Source organism: Paramisgurnus dabryanus, chromosome 18 (assembly GCF_030506205.2).
Source record: "Paramisgurnus dabryanus chromosome 18, PD_genome_1.1, whole genome shotgun sequence".
In the NCBI taxonomy this organism is placed as follows: domain Eukaryota; kingdom Metazoa; phylum Chordata; class Actinopteri; order Cypriniformes; family Cobitidae; genus Paramisgurnus; species Paramisgurnus dabryanus.
Window position 1 is genome coordinate 26,189,218 of NC_133354.1, and position 13,087 is coordinate 26,202,304.

General features: G+C 37.4%; 1 long non-coding RNA gene across 3 annotated transcripts; it reads left to right on the forward strand.

The window, feature by feature from the left end:
- Positions 1 to 1,858: 1,858 nt before the first annotated feature.
- Positions 1,859 to 12,078, forward strand: LOC135776949 (uncharacterized). Of its 3 annotated transcripts, XR_010544237.1 has the most exons (6): positions 1,859 to 2,295; positions 2,722 to 2,746; positions 7,106 to 7,220; positions 10,572 to 10,649; positions 11,161 to 11,217; positions 11,352 to 12,078. It is a non-coding gene; the product is annotated as an uncharacterized lncRNA (long non-coding RNA). The 3 variants fall into 3 exon arrangements; XR_010544236.1 differs by lacking the exon at positions 2,722 to 2,746 and having other exon boundaries at positions 1,897 to 2,295; positions 11,352 to 12,070; XR_012335386.1 differs by lacking the exons at positions 1,859 to 2,295; positions 2,722 to 2,746 and adding an exon at positions 4,703 to 4,790 and having other exon boundaries at positions 11,352 to 12,077.
- Positions 12,079 to 13,087: the final 1,009 nt, after the last annotated feature.

Here is a 13,087-nt window from a genome sequence, read left to right on the forward strand (position 1 = left end):
ACAGTGAAAGAAGGAAAGAAAAAAAGAGGGCGAGAGAATGGAAATTGAAGACCGTGAAAGAAGGAAAGAGAGAACGAGAAGAAAGAATAAAGTAAGAGAGCGAGAGAAATGGAAGACAGTGAAAGAAGGAAAGAAAAAAAGAGGGACAGAATGGAAATAGAAGACAGTGAAAGAAGGAAAGAGGGAATAAAGGAAGAGAGCAAGAGAATGGAAATGGAAGACAGTGAAAAGGGAAAGAAAGAATAAAGGAAGAGAGTGAGAGAATAGAAATGGAAGACAGTGAAAAAGGGAAAGAGAGAGTAAAGTAAGAGAGTGAGAGAATGGAAATGGAAGACAGTGAAAAAAGGAAAGAAAGAATAAGATAAGAGAGTGAGAGAATGGAAATGAAAGACAGTGAAAGAAGGAAAGAGAGAATGAGAAGAAAAAATAAAGTAAGAGAGCGAGGGAATGGAAATGGAAGAAAGTGAAAGAAGGAAACAAAAAATAAGATAAGACAGCGAGAGAATAGAAATGGAAGACAGTGAAAGAAGGAAAGAAAGAATAAAGTAAGAGAGCGAGAGAATGGAAAGAAAGACAGTGAAAGAAGGAAAGAAAGAAAGAATAAGATAAGAGAGCGAGAGAATAGAAATGGAAGACAGTGAAAGAAGGAAAGAGAGAATAAAGTAAGAGAGCGAGAGAATGGAAAGAAAGACATTGAAAGAAGGAAAGAAAGAATACGATAAGAGAGCGAGAGAATAGAAATGGAAGACAGTGAAAGAAGAAAAGAGAGAATAAAGTAAGAGAGCGAGAGAAGGGAAAGAAAGACAGTGAAAGAAGGAAAGAAAGAATAAGATAAGAGAGCGAGAGAATAGAAATGGAAGACAGTGAAAGAAGAAAAGAGAGAATAAAGTAAGAGAGCGAGAGAATGGAAAGAAAGACAGTGAAAGAAGGAAAGAAAGAATAAGATAAGAGAGCGAGAGAATAGAAATGGAAGACAGTGAAAGAAGGAAAGAGAGAGTAAAGTAAGAGAGCGAGAGAATGAAAATGGAAGACAGTGAAAGAAGGAAATAAAGAATAAGATAAGAGAGGGAGAAAATAGAAATGGAAGACAGTGAAAGAAGGAAAGAGAGAATAAAGTAAGAGAGCGAGAGAATGGAAAGAAAGACAGTAAAAGAAGGAAAGAAAGAATAAGATAAGAGAGCAAGAGAATAGAAATGGAAGACAGTGAAAGAAGGAAAGAGAGAATAAAGTAAGAGAGCGGGAGAATGGAAAGAAAGACAGTAAAAGAAGGAAAGAAAGAATAAGATAAAAGAGCAAGAGAATAGAAATGGAAGACAGTTAAAGAAGGAAAGAAAGAATAAAGTAAGAGAGCGAGAGAATGGAAAGAAAGACAGTGAAAGAAGGAAAGAGAGAATAAAGTAAGAGAGTGAGAGAATGGAAATGGAAGAAAGTGAAAAAAGGAAAGAAAGAATAAGATAATAGATTTAGAGAATGGAAATGGAAGACAGTGAAAAAAGGAAAGAAAGAATAAGATAAGAGAGTGAGAGAATGGAAATGAAAGACAGTGAAAGAAGGAAAGAGAGAATGAGAAGAAAAAATAAAGTAAGAGAGCGAGGGAATGGAAATGGAAGACAGTGAAAGAAGGAAAGAAAGAATAAAGTAAGAGAGCGAGAGAATGGAAAGAAAGACAGTGAAAGAAGGAAAGAAAGAATAATATAAGAGAGGGAGAAAATAGAAATGGAAGACAGTGAAAGAAAGAAAGAGAGAATAAAGTAAGAGAGCGAGAGAATGGAAATGGAAGACAGTGAAAGAAGGAAACAAAAAATAAGATAAGAGAGCGAGAAAATAGAAATGGAAGACAGTGAAAGAAGGAAAGAGTGAATAAAGTAAAAGAGCGAGAGAATGGAAATGGGAGACAGTGAAAGAAGGAACGAGAGAACAAGAAGAAAAAATAAAGTAAGAGAGCGAAATAATGGAAATAGAAGGCAGAGACAGAATAAGAGAGAGTAAGATAACAAGAGGAATAAAGTAAGAGAGCGAGTGAGAGAATGAGAGGAATAAAGTTAAAAAATGAGAGATTGGAAACGAAGGGCAGAAAGAGAGATAGAGAGATTGGAAATGGAAGGCAGAGAGAGAATGAGAGAGAGGAGATGAGTGAAAGGGAGGGAGGAGTATCTGGAGGCTGATGATTCTGTCTTACATCACTGAGCATCTCTTGGTAAGAACAGAATCCTTACAGTTCTAACTGGTTTGTAAAGATTCAATCAGAACCGAGCCTGCACGACTCCTCAATGAGTGCACACTAAAGATCAACAGGTAAGAGACCTCTTTAACAAACGGATCTGTACTGTACTGTATATGTTACAGATACTCATTTTACCACAGGCAACGTCAGATTTCATTTGTGCCAAGATAATATCATTTTGCTCAGATCTCATTTTGCATGCGTGTGTGTTGGGAGGGGGGTACAACATGGGTACAATATGTATTACAAAAAAAAAACCTTTCTGGGTACTTGAACCATTTTTTAAATGCCAATGGTTTCTGTGGGGGTTAGGTTTAGAGGTGGGGTCAGGGAAAATGTATGTGTGTGTGTGTGTGTGTGTGTGTGTGTGTGTGTGTGTTTCCGCGCGCGCGTGTGTGTGTGTGTGTGTTTCTCATGCAAAATAGTTGACTGTGATTTTAAGCAATTTGTAGGACCTCAATATGTCTTTTTATACTGTACTTTCCTTTATGTTAAAGCAATCTAGGTTTGGCCAACATAAAAGTAAGTCAAAGTAATTGTTTATTGTTTGAACATCTAACATATAAATGATTTTGCTCCACAATCTTACATTTAACTTGAGGTGCAAAATGGTGATTCTGTATAAATCTTTTGTGCCATTTCACAGCTGCATGTTTATTTATTCAAAATGTCAAAACCTGCCAATCTGAACCCACAGCCTATTAGCACAATGGCTAAACTACATTGCAGAAGATATAATGACTTGAATCAAACTGATTTCCTGTGACCTATTCAACTGTGAATGTACTGAAGCACCCCCTTGACCTGAAAATATCGATCTAATCTTTTAATCTTTCAAATTTTTTCCACAACTTTTAAACTCTTGTTCAAAGTTGAATCAGATTTTGAAGTTAATCGTCTTTCTTGGTTTAGTTCTGTATTTGCCGGTAAATATGTCAAAACAGTTTAAAGATTTCCGAATATGTCACTATGAATGATTCAAATCATCACAAAGGTTTATTCAGGAATGAGTCAAGGTAATCATTTTCCATCGCTTGATTTGAGTGAACCCAATAGGTTGTTTACACTGAAACATGGCCTGTAGTGCTCTTCTGCACACGGCACAAAAGTTTTTCAGCAGCTATTGAATGATGAAAAATTTTGATTTGACACTGAGGTTCCTGTAATCTAAATCCCCCCTTAAGGGACACCGCCCATCAGATTCCTTCCTTCATCTGTCAAGCTCCTGGTACCGGCTTGTTGCCATGGTAATACCGTCTGGTGATGAAAGCTGAAGAGTCCAATTGGCGCAAGTCCTTCCTGGGATTTGAAACGGATGTCTCCACGTCATTTTTTTTCTAGATTTACATTAAATAATAGATTATGACCCAATTTCCTACAAGTGAAAGGCTTTACTTGGATTAGGATTTTTATTTGAATCTTCCTTTAAACTCTCACACTAACCCCCTCTCTAGTTATCTGTCTATAAATCTCACTATCTCATAGTTTACTTCCTGTCAGCAAATATGCACGCAACACACACACACGCAGTGTTTTTGTATGAGGTGTGATGGTCTGATGAGTCACTGTCTGATGTCTTCTGTGTGCTGACATTATAACCCAGCTTACATTTGAGGTCAAGCTTCATGTGGTCAAATGCTTCTCTGTAATACTGCATAGAGGACGATATCAAATGTCCTGCATTGTGGCATGCTTTTACCTTAGAAACACTTTCAAACAATTACAGCCCTCAAATCTGATTTCTTGTGAGATCAGGCTGGTATTATTGATATATATTACATTTATTTGTGTAAAACTTGATGCATTCCACTATAATTTACTTTTACATTACATACATGTACTGTATTTGGCAGCTGTTATTGGTACCAAATGTATACATACATGTACATAATGGTACTACATTAGGACCCTATAAAGGGTACTGTCCTGTTACAGCTATGGTACATAGACTCATCTAAAGGATTATTAGGAACACCATACTAATACTGTGTTTGACCCCCTTTGGCCTTCAGAACTGCCTTAATTCTCTGTGGCATTGATTCAACAAGGTGCTGAAAGCATTCTTTAGAAATGTTGGCCCATATTGATAGGATAGCATCTTGAAGTTGATGGCGATTTGTGGGATGCACATCTAAGGCACGACGCTCCCGTTCCACCACATCCCAAAGATGCTCTATTGGGTTGAGATCTGGTGACTGTGGGGGCCATTTTCGTACCGTGAACTCATTGTCATGTTCAAGAAACCAATTTGAAATGATTTGAGCTTTGTGACATGGTGCATTATCCTGCTGGAAGTAGCTATCAGAGGATGGGTACATGGTGGTCATAAAGGGATGGATATGGTCAGAAACAATGCTCAGGTAGGCTGTGTAGGCCTAAAGTGTGCCAAGAAAACATCCCCCACAACATTACACCACCAGATTGCGCAGTGGTAATAAGGAATGATGGATCCATGTTCTCATTCTGTTTACGCCAAATTCTGACTCTACAATCTAAATGTCTCAACAGAAATCGAGACTCATCAGACCAGGCAACATTTCTTCCAGTCTTCAACTGTACAATTTTGGTGAGCTTGCGCAAATTGTAGCCTCTTTTTCCTATTTTTAGTGGAGATGAGTGGTACCCGGTGGGGTCTTCTGCTGTTGTAGCCCAACCGCCTCAAGGTTGTGCGTGTTGTGGCTTCACAAATGCTTTGCTGCATACCTCGGTTGTAACGAGTGGTTATTTCAGTCAAAGTTGCTCTTCTATCAGCTTGAATCAGTCGGTCCATTCTCCTCTGACCTCTAGCATCAACAAGGCATTTTCACCCACATGACTGACACATACTGGATGTTTTTCCCTTTTCACACCATTCTTTATAAACCCTAGAAATGGTTGTGCGTGAAAATCCCAGTAACTGAGCAGATTGTGAAATACTCAGACTGACCCGTCTGGCACCAACAACCATGCCACACTCAAAATTGCTTAAATCACCTTTCTTTCCTATTCTGACATTCAGTTTGGAGTTCACGAGATTGTCTTGACCAGGACCACACCCCTAAATTCATTGAAGCAACTGCCATGTGATTGGTTGATTAGATAATTGCATTAATGAGAAATTGAACAGGTGTTCCTAATAATCCTTTAGGAGAGTGTATTTTGACCTTTTTTTGTGTGCTCCCTGGGTCACAGGAATATTGCGAACTTTAAGTCATTCCATTTAAATGCCTTTTAAACTAGAAACGTTTATATTATGGAGTTACTTTAAAGACGGTCCCTAAATTCACCACAACTTAATTGTTTTAATTATTGACAAATCTATTTCATCTTGAGCAAATGCCTGATCCAAGTAAAATCTCATTTGTTCATCCATGCTAATTTAGCAAAATATGTTTTTGCTGTCTACAAACAAAACAACACGGTCTATTGAGTACACATCACATCACAAGAATACAACTTTTGTTATCTCGAGATAATGAGAAATTAAGTTGTGAACATGTGAAAAAAAAATCAAGCAAAAATAAATATAGTAGCCTACACGACTTTTCTCGGCTTCCGTACATTTTTCATTCCATTTCTTATTTCAAACGAATGGATCTGTAAAATGCTTTGTTGTAAAGTTTTGATTCAAGCTACTGCTTTGATTCAGATTTCTGTATAGTAGATACACTGAGCTCTTCTGTATTTGTAATTGAATAGTGTTGATGACTCATATCAGTGAAATAAAAGACTAAGGGAATCAAAGAACCTGCAGTCAGCCCAGGCTTAGCTTTACTAAAGCCAGAGATTATTAAAAAGAAAGCATTTATGCAGTCAACGTTCTGAACCGTCAATAACAACGGAGGTCGAGTTATATAAACAGAATATGAATCGTTGTGCACTCAAGGACAACATTCATAAAAGCATTTAGCAAATATCAATATTTCCACAAAAGCAATTTCCAATACGATGAGACGGGGAAGAAAAAGACCAAAGCGGCTCATGCAGTAGGTTTATTCCTGCTTCAAAAAGCTCTTTGTGTTGAAATGATTTAGTGGCTAAAAAAGTTTCAATCTTCTGTTCCAGATTTTTTGTTGTAAAGCAAAAGGAAACTTGCTTTTATGGACGCTTTCCCAGAGCAATAAAATAAGTGACGCTGAACATTAGTGGATATTTGGACAGATTTCTGTAATAACACCCAGTTCTCTCTAAAGCCCTGAAGCATTTGGCAGAGAAATGTTGCAGCAGGTAGTGTACATTATAGTTTGGCCCAATATTGCTTCATTTGAATAGTTATTTGCCTATAAACATGGCAAAATTACCATTTGCCATTTAATTTTTACACTGAAAAAAATGCAGCGTTTTTGTCAAATCAAAATAATTGTTAAGGTAAAGTAGCATAAAAATATAAATGAAACAATTTATATCAACTCATGTCAAATATTCACAGGTCAAAACTTAAAATAGTACCATGCCAGTAACCTTTGCACTCCTTACAGTTTCTTTCAGTATTGTGAAAATTGAGTTGTTTCTGAGATTTTAAAATTCAGGATTCTGTTCACATGCTGTTTCAAGGAAGCAACATCATGCATTTCTGTCTTTCCTTGCTTCACCTCACAGATCATGTCTCAATCTCAGCTACGCCTACCTTTTCATTACATTTCCGCCAGGGGCAATTTATAATCATTTTGTTCAGAGACGAATGTTCCACAGAGACACGGCACAAAGACAAGGTGACAACAGGTCATCTCTCTAACAAAGGCTCTTGCTTTACTGAGACTGTGATGTCTGAGGGGCAATTACTGCTACATTTTGACATATTTTCTTATGAATCAGCAGAGAAAAGTGACAGTCTGAGATTTCTGCTCCTGTGTAGGCTATTAATTTCAATGTGAATGTGTGTGATCTCTTACATTCACACAGGCAACCAATAGCATTGAGGGACTGCTGCACATTGCCTAAAGACACAGCTGATTCACCTTCACAGCACAACAAAAATACCTTCGCAACCTGAAACATGGAGAGCACAGAGAGTAAAGTAAGTGAGGCCGAACCAACAACTCAAATAATCCTACAGTGTAAACCAACACAATGTCACGGCAAGTCATAAGTATTTTACGAGGTGCCTGATTATTTTGAATTAATAATAATACTTATACCATGGTCTGTTTAAATCCTCGATTCTGATTGGCTGGAAGGTGTGCATTAAAACCGTTTAATGCACAGGTAGTTCCAGACAGTTTGATTACAGTTAGAAACTAGATGAGGTTAAAGTTTGTGAACAAACTTTATGTTGGCTTGAGAAAGCCTAGTCAGAGAGTAATAGATGGAGCTGCAGTTGGGGCAGTTGAGTTATTTGGGGCAAATGGGGCATTTAGGGTAGTTAAGTTATTTGGGGCAGATGGGGCATTTGGGGCAGAATAGGGTAGTTAGGGCATTTGGGGTAGAATTGGGCAGATGGGGCATTTGGGGCAGAATGGGGCATTTGGGGTAGAATTGGGCAGATGGGGCAGAATGGGGTAGTTGGGGCAGAATGGGGTAGTTAGGGCATTTGGGGTAGAATTGGGCAGATGGGGCATTTGGGGCAGAATGGGGCATTTGGGGTAGAATTGGGCAGATGGGGCAGAATGGGGTAGTTGGGGCAGAATGGGGTAGTTAGGGCATTTGGGGTAGAATTGGGCATTTGGGGCAGAATGGGGCATTTGGGGCAGAATAGGGCAGTTGGGGCATTTGGGGTACTTGGCAATTAACCAAGGTATAAGCGGGATAATCCACGGCTAGCCATGCATTAAAGGGTTTAATGCACTTCGCAGAGGCAACCACCCTCCGCTACGCGTCGGGTGGTGCTTCGCCTCTACGTCGTGCATTAAAACCCTTTAATGCATGGCTAGCCGTGGATTATCCCTTACATAAGTGTTAGAATGACTGCGTATCCCTGAGTCACGGTTAGATTTAGGGGTGGAGTTAGGGGTGTGGCTTCATTATTGATTTTTATCATTATTGTGTGGCACCTTGTAAAATAATAAAAAAAAAGAATATCGGTACATCAGAAGTATAGATTGGTAACAAAGAGTTAATATCGGTACTAGGGATGCTAAACAATTAATCGTGATTAATTGTTAGCAGAATAAAAGTTTTTGTTTACATCACATATGTGTGTAAACTGTGTATAATAAATATGTATATATATAAATATGAACACATTCATGTATAATTTTAAGAATTTTTTTTATATATTAAGTATTTATATTTATATATAATATAAATTACACATAAATATACAAATGTATATACACATGTAAACATTTCTAAAACATATACAATACATTTATTTATACAAATTTATTATACACAGTTCACACACATATATGATGTAAACAAAAACTTTTATTCTGCTAACGATTAATCACGATTAATTGTTTAGCATCCCTAATCGGTACCCATGAGGTACATATTGGTAACAAAGACTGAATATCGGTACCTGTGAGGTACACAACAGTAATAACAAGTACATATCGGTACTTCAGAGGTAAACATTGGTATCAAAGAGTGCATATTTTACTTCAGAGGTACATAATGTATTTTAAACATTGTTAGTACCTTTAAACATAATTAGCACCTCAGAGGTAGACATTGATAACAAAGAAAGTATATTAGTACCAAGTTACATATTGGTAGCAAAGAGTGAATATAGCTACCTCAGAGGTACATTTTGGAGACATAACGTGAATACCAGGCCCGCGAATGGACATACTGATATCAAACAGTGAATACCAGGACCCCGAAGGGACATATCGATAACAAAGAGTATATATCGGTACCTCTGAGGCACACGCCGGGAATAAAATGTGAATATCGGTACCTTAGAGTTACATATTGGTACAAAGAAGAGTGAATATCTGTACCTTAGAGGTATAGATTGGTAACACAGTGAATATACGTACCCCAGAGGCACATATTGTAACGAATAGTTAATATCTATACCTCCAAGGTACCTCTGAAATACACACAGTAATAAAACATGACTATCAGTACCTCCGAAGTACATATTGGTAACAAAGAATGAATATCTGTACCTCAGAGGTATAGATTGGTAACAAAGAGTTACTACCGTAACCTGTGAGGCACACATTTTGGTAACAAAGAGTTAATACCGTGACATCCGAGACACTTATTGGTAATTAACAGTTAATACCAGTACCTCCGAGGTACATATTGGTAATAAAGAGTTAATACCGCTACCCCCGAGGCACATACTGGCAATAAAGAGTTAATATTGTGACCCCCGAGGCACATACTGGCAACAAAGAGTTAATACGCGACATCCAAGGCACATACCAGTAATAAAGAGTCAAAATCGTGGCCTCCGAGGCACACATTGGTAATAAAGAGTTAATACCGTGACCTCCAAGGCACACATTGGTAACAAAGAGTTAATACCAGTACCTCTGAGGTACATATTGGTAACAAAGAGTTAATACCGGTACCTCTGAGGCTCATATTGGTAATAAAGAGTAAATACTGTGACCTCCGAGGCACATACTAGTAACAAAGAGTTAATACCGGTACCTCAGAGGTATAGATTGGTAACAAGGAGTTAATACCGGTACCTCCGAGGTACATATTGGTAACAAGGAGTTAATATCAGTACCTCTGAGGTTGGTAACAAAGAGTTAATACCGATACCTCCATAGTACATATTGGTAACAAAGAGTTAATACGGTACCTCCAAGGCACATATTGGTACCCCGAGGTACATATTGGTAACAAAGAGTTAATATCAGTACTTCCGAGGCACATAGCACATATTGGTAACAAAGAGGTATTTCCGTTACATCCGAGGTACATATTGGTAAAAAGAGTGAATATCTGTACCTCAGAAGTATAGATTAGTAACACAGTAAATATGTGTACCCCAGAGGCACATGTTGTAACGAATAGTTAAAGGTGTAGCTGAGTTTTTGTTTTAATTTTAGAAAAGAACCACCTTTTCCACTTAAAAAAAAAAAAGGAATTGCGCAACACTCCTGATTGACAACTAGGAGGACCAATAGTCTTGATGATCCTCCTGGAAAATGAAAATCCTCCGCAATACCTTTAATATCAATACCTCCAAGGTACCTCTGACGTACACACCGGTAATAAAACGTGATTATCGGTACCTCTGAGGTACAAAATGGTACAAACAGTGCATATCTGTACCTCAGAGGTACACATTGTTGCCAAATGTACACATATTTGTACCTAAGAGATACACATTAGGACCTTTTTTAAGGGTACTGCCCCAGTGACAGCTTGGGAGCATTTTTGTCCATTTATTTCTGACAGTGTACTGTTAATATATGCAGAGCATAATGATGTAAACTTAAATTATTTTTCTTCCCCCAAGGCATCCACCATTTCTCCACAGAAACAGACGGTAAAAAACAGATCCAAGTCCACGGATGAAGTACAGCAAGCCAAAAAGGTAATTGGGTTTCTCGGTACAGTATGACACATAGGCTGCTGTACTCTAAGAACTGCAGCAACCATAACTTCCAGACATTTCTATTTTAAAGGTTCATTGTGTAACTTTAAGAAGGATCTCTTGACAGAAATGCAATATAATATATATATAATATACATAACAATTGTGGCTTCTCTATGTGCTTTGAAGCTGTAGGGTGAGCTATAGACTGAGCCATTGGTTGCACTACTAGATGCCGCTAAAATCTACAAAAATGCACCTTTAAATAAGTAATGTACCTGGTTCAATCATGCCTATGACCAATGCAACTGTCTTCTGTGTGTGCTGGTGATCTCTTGTGCTTCAGGTGGCTACATTTAAAAAGTAAATGAAGTGTTTCACTGTACAAATTATTTCCACAGCTGTCCAGCACCATCTAGTGATGTGGTCAAAAAAATGTGTGTGTGTGTGTGTCTGTGTTTGTGTATGTTCAGAAATCCTCTTAATGGAAGTGTCTGCTCTTCTGTCACAGGCCTTTCACACACCACAGAAATCTCTCCCAGCCAAATCCGAAACTGAAAAGCTGGAGGTAAACACCAAAAATTTAATTAAAGAATAGACCAAAGACACGTCTTTACTACTTTTGCTTTTAAAGCTGATTTATTTTCATGTTTCTTGTTTGTCGTTTCATGTCTTTGATTAAATGATTTGTATATTTTATAGGAGGCCGCAGAACTGAACGCCTCATCAGAGGAGTTCAAATGATTGCTGGATAGAAACTTTGGGGCTTTGAGACTTAAATCAGCAGGAATTATGGGTAATAATGAGAGGGGGATTCAGTCTGTCTGTTTATACCATTATGACTCAGTTTTACAAGTGTAGCTGGCATAATCACAAGTCGTTTGGAAAACAGCCAACAGCAATCATGTGTAGCTTCTTAATTTGTATGAGTGTGATAATGTATTAATAAATAAAGAAATGCAGAACTGGATCACGGTGCACTATGTCTGTAATGCAAATGTAATTCAGTGTAAAGCGGCTTGTGATAATGAAATAGACAAAACCTTACATATATTAGTAGTATTTGTACTGTAAGTTATTTGTGAAGCTGACTGTGAAATCCATGCTAAATTCTCATTATGTTATTTAGATTATTTACATTTATTTCAGTCTTTGACATTTAACCAATCTTTGTCGTTTAAAAAAATTTCAATGCAGTTAAAATAAACTTTCATTTGCTTTATATTAATTCTATGTACTAACATTAACAAATATTAATAAATGCGGAAAACGATATTGCTTGTGAGTTCATATTGGCTAATGCATTTACTAATGTTTACAAATAAAGTGTTAATGTTTTTAGTTTTTTAAGCATAACATTTGTTTGAATTATGCCAGATTTTATACCAAAACAAAAAACATTTTTAAATAGAGTAAGAGGAAATTATGTGTGTATATAACTATTATACGTCTTCATTTTATACCATCTTAAATTTCACAAACAGCGTCATCTGGGGTTTCTCATTACGGAGTGACAGGTTTGAATATGACAAATTCAGATTTCTCCCAGAGCCAAATAATCTGGTCAATGTCATGCACATTCATTTTATTGCTCATATTGCCTCATTTTTATTGACTGTATCTTCATTCCTCCAAAGTAATTTGTGCATTTTTCACTTGCATTTCTTGTGTGTGATATTAGAACATAATATAAGAGTAGTTATTTATTTGTTCGCAAACTATCAATCAATGTCTTTAATCTCACCACTTGGTGTCCCATTGTCCATCCTCTGGATTTTTTAGAGTGACAGCAACACAAGAAAACCTTTTGAGCAGTGCATATCAACTACTGCCACTGCTATTCTGTGTGTTAGCTTTTATTTTTCAATGTTTTTAATATGGACTGAATAATATGTGACTTCAATCCTGAGATGCCAGGTATGAGGTCTGATGCATACACACAGCCACATAAGCAAAAGAGCCCTATGAGAAGGTGGGTGCTGTATGTAAAGCAATATTTTGCACTTTACATATTAAAAAGTTTAAGTTGACTTAAATTAAAATTAGAATGATGAAAAGAAGAAAGAAACATCTTAGGGTGCTTTCTCACCTGCCTTGTTTAGTTCGGTTAAATCTTACCAGAGTTCAATAGTGCAGTTTGTTTGGGCAGTTGAGAATGCAGCAATTGAACTTTCAAACAAACTCTGGAGCGGTTAGTTTGTGGGAAGAACGTGATCAGAGATTGAACAGACCTAACTTCTGTGCATTATGGGATGAGGAAGTGTTTGTTAACAGTTTCTAAAGAAGGTATGCAACAACGTCACTTTTTCACGTGACCACGCCGGAGCTCGTCCTGTTGAGTAGACCTGTTTGAGTCGTGACTCACTCGGATCTTTCACCTGGATCTTTAAATTAACTCATGAGTCGCGAGTCTCTAGTTTCATTAACCCAGATCAGTT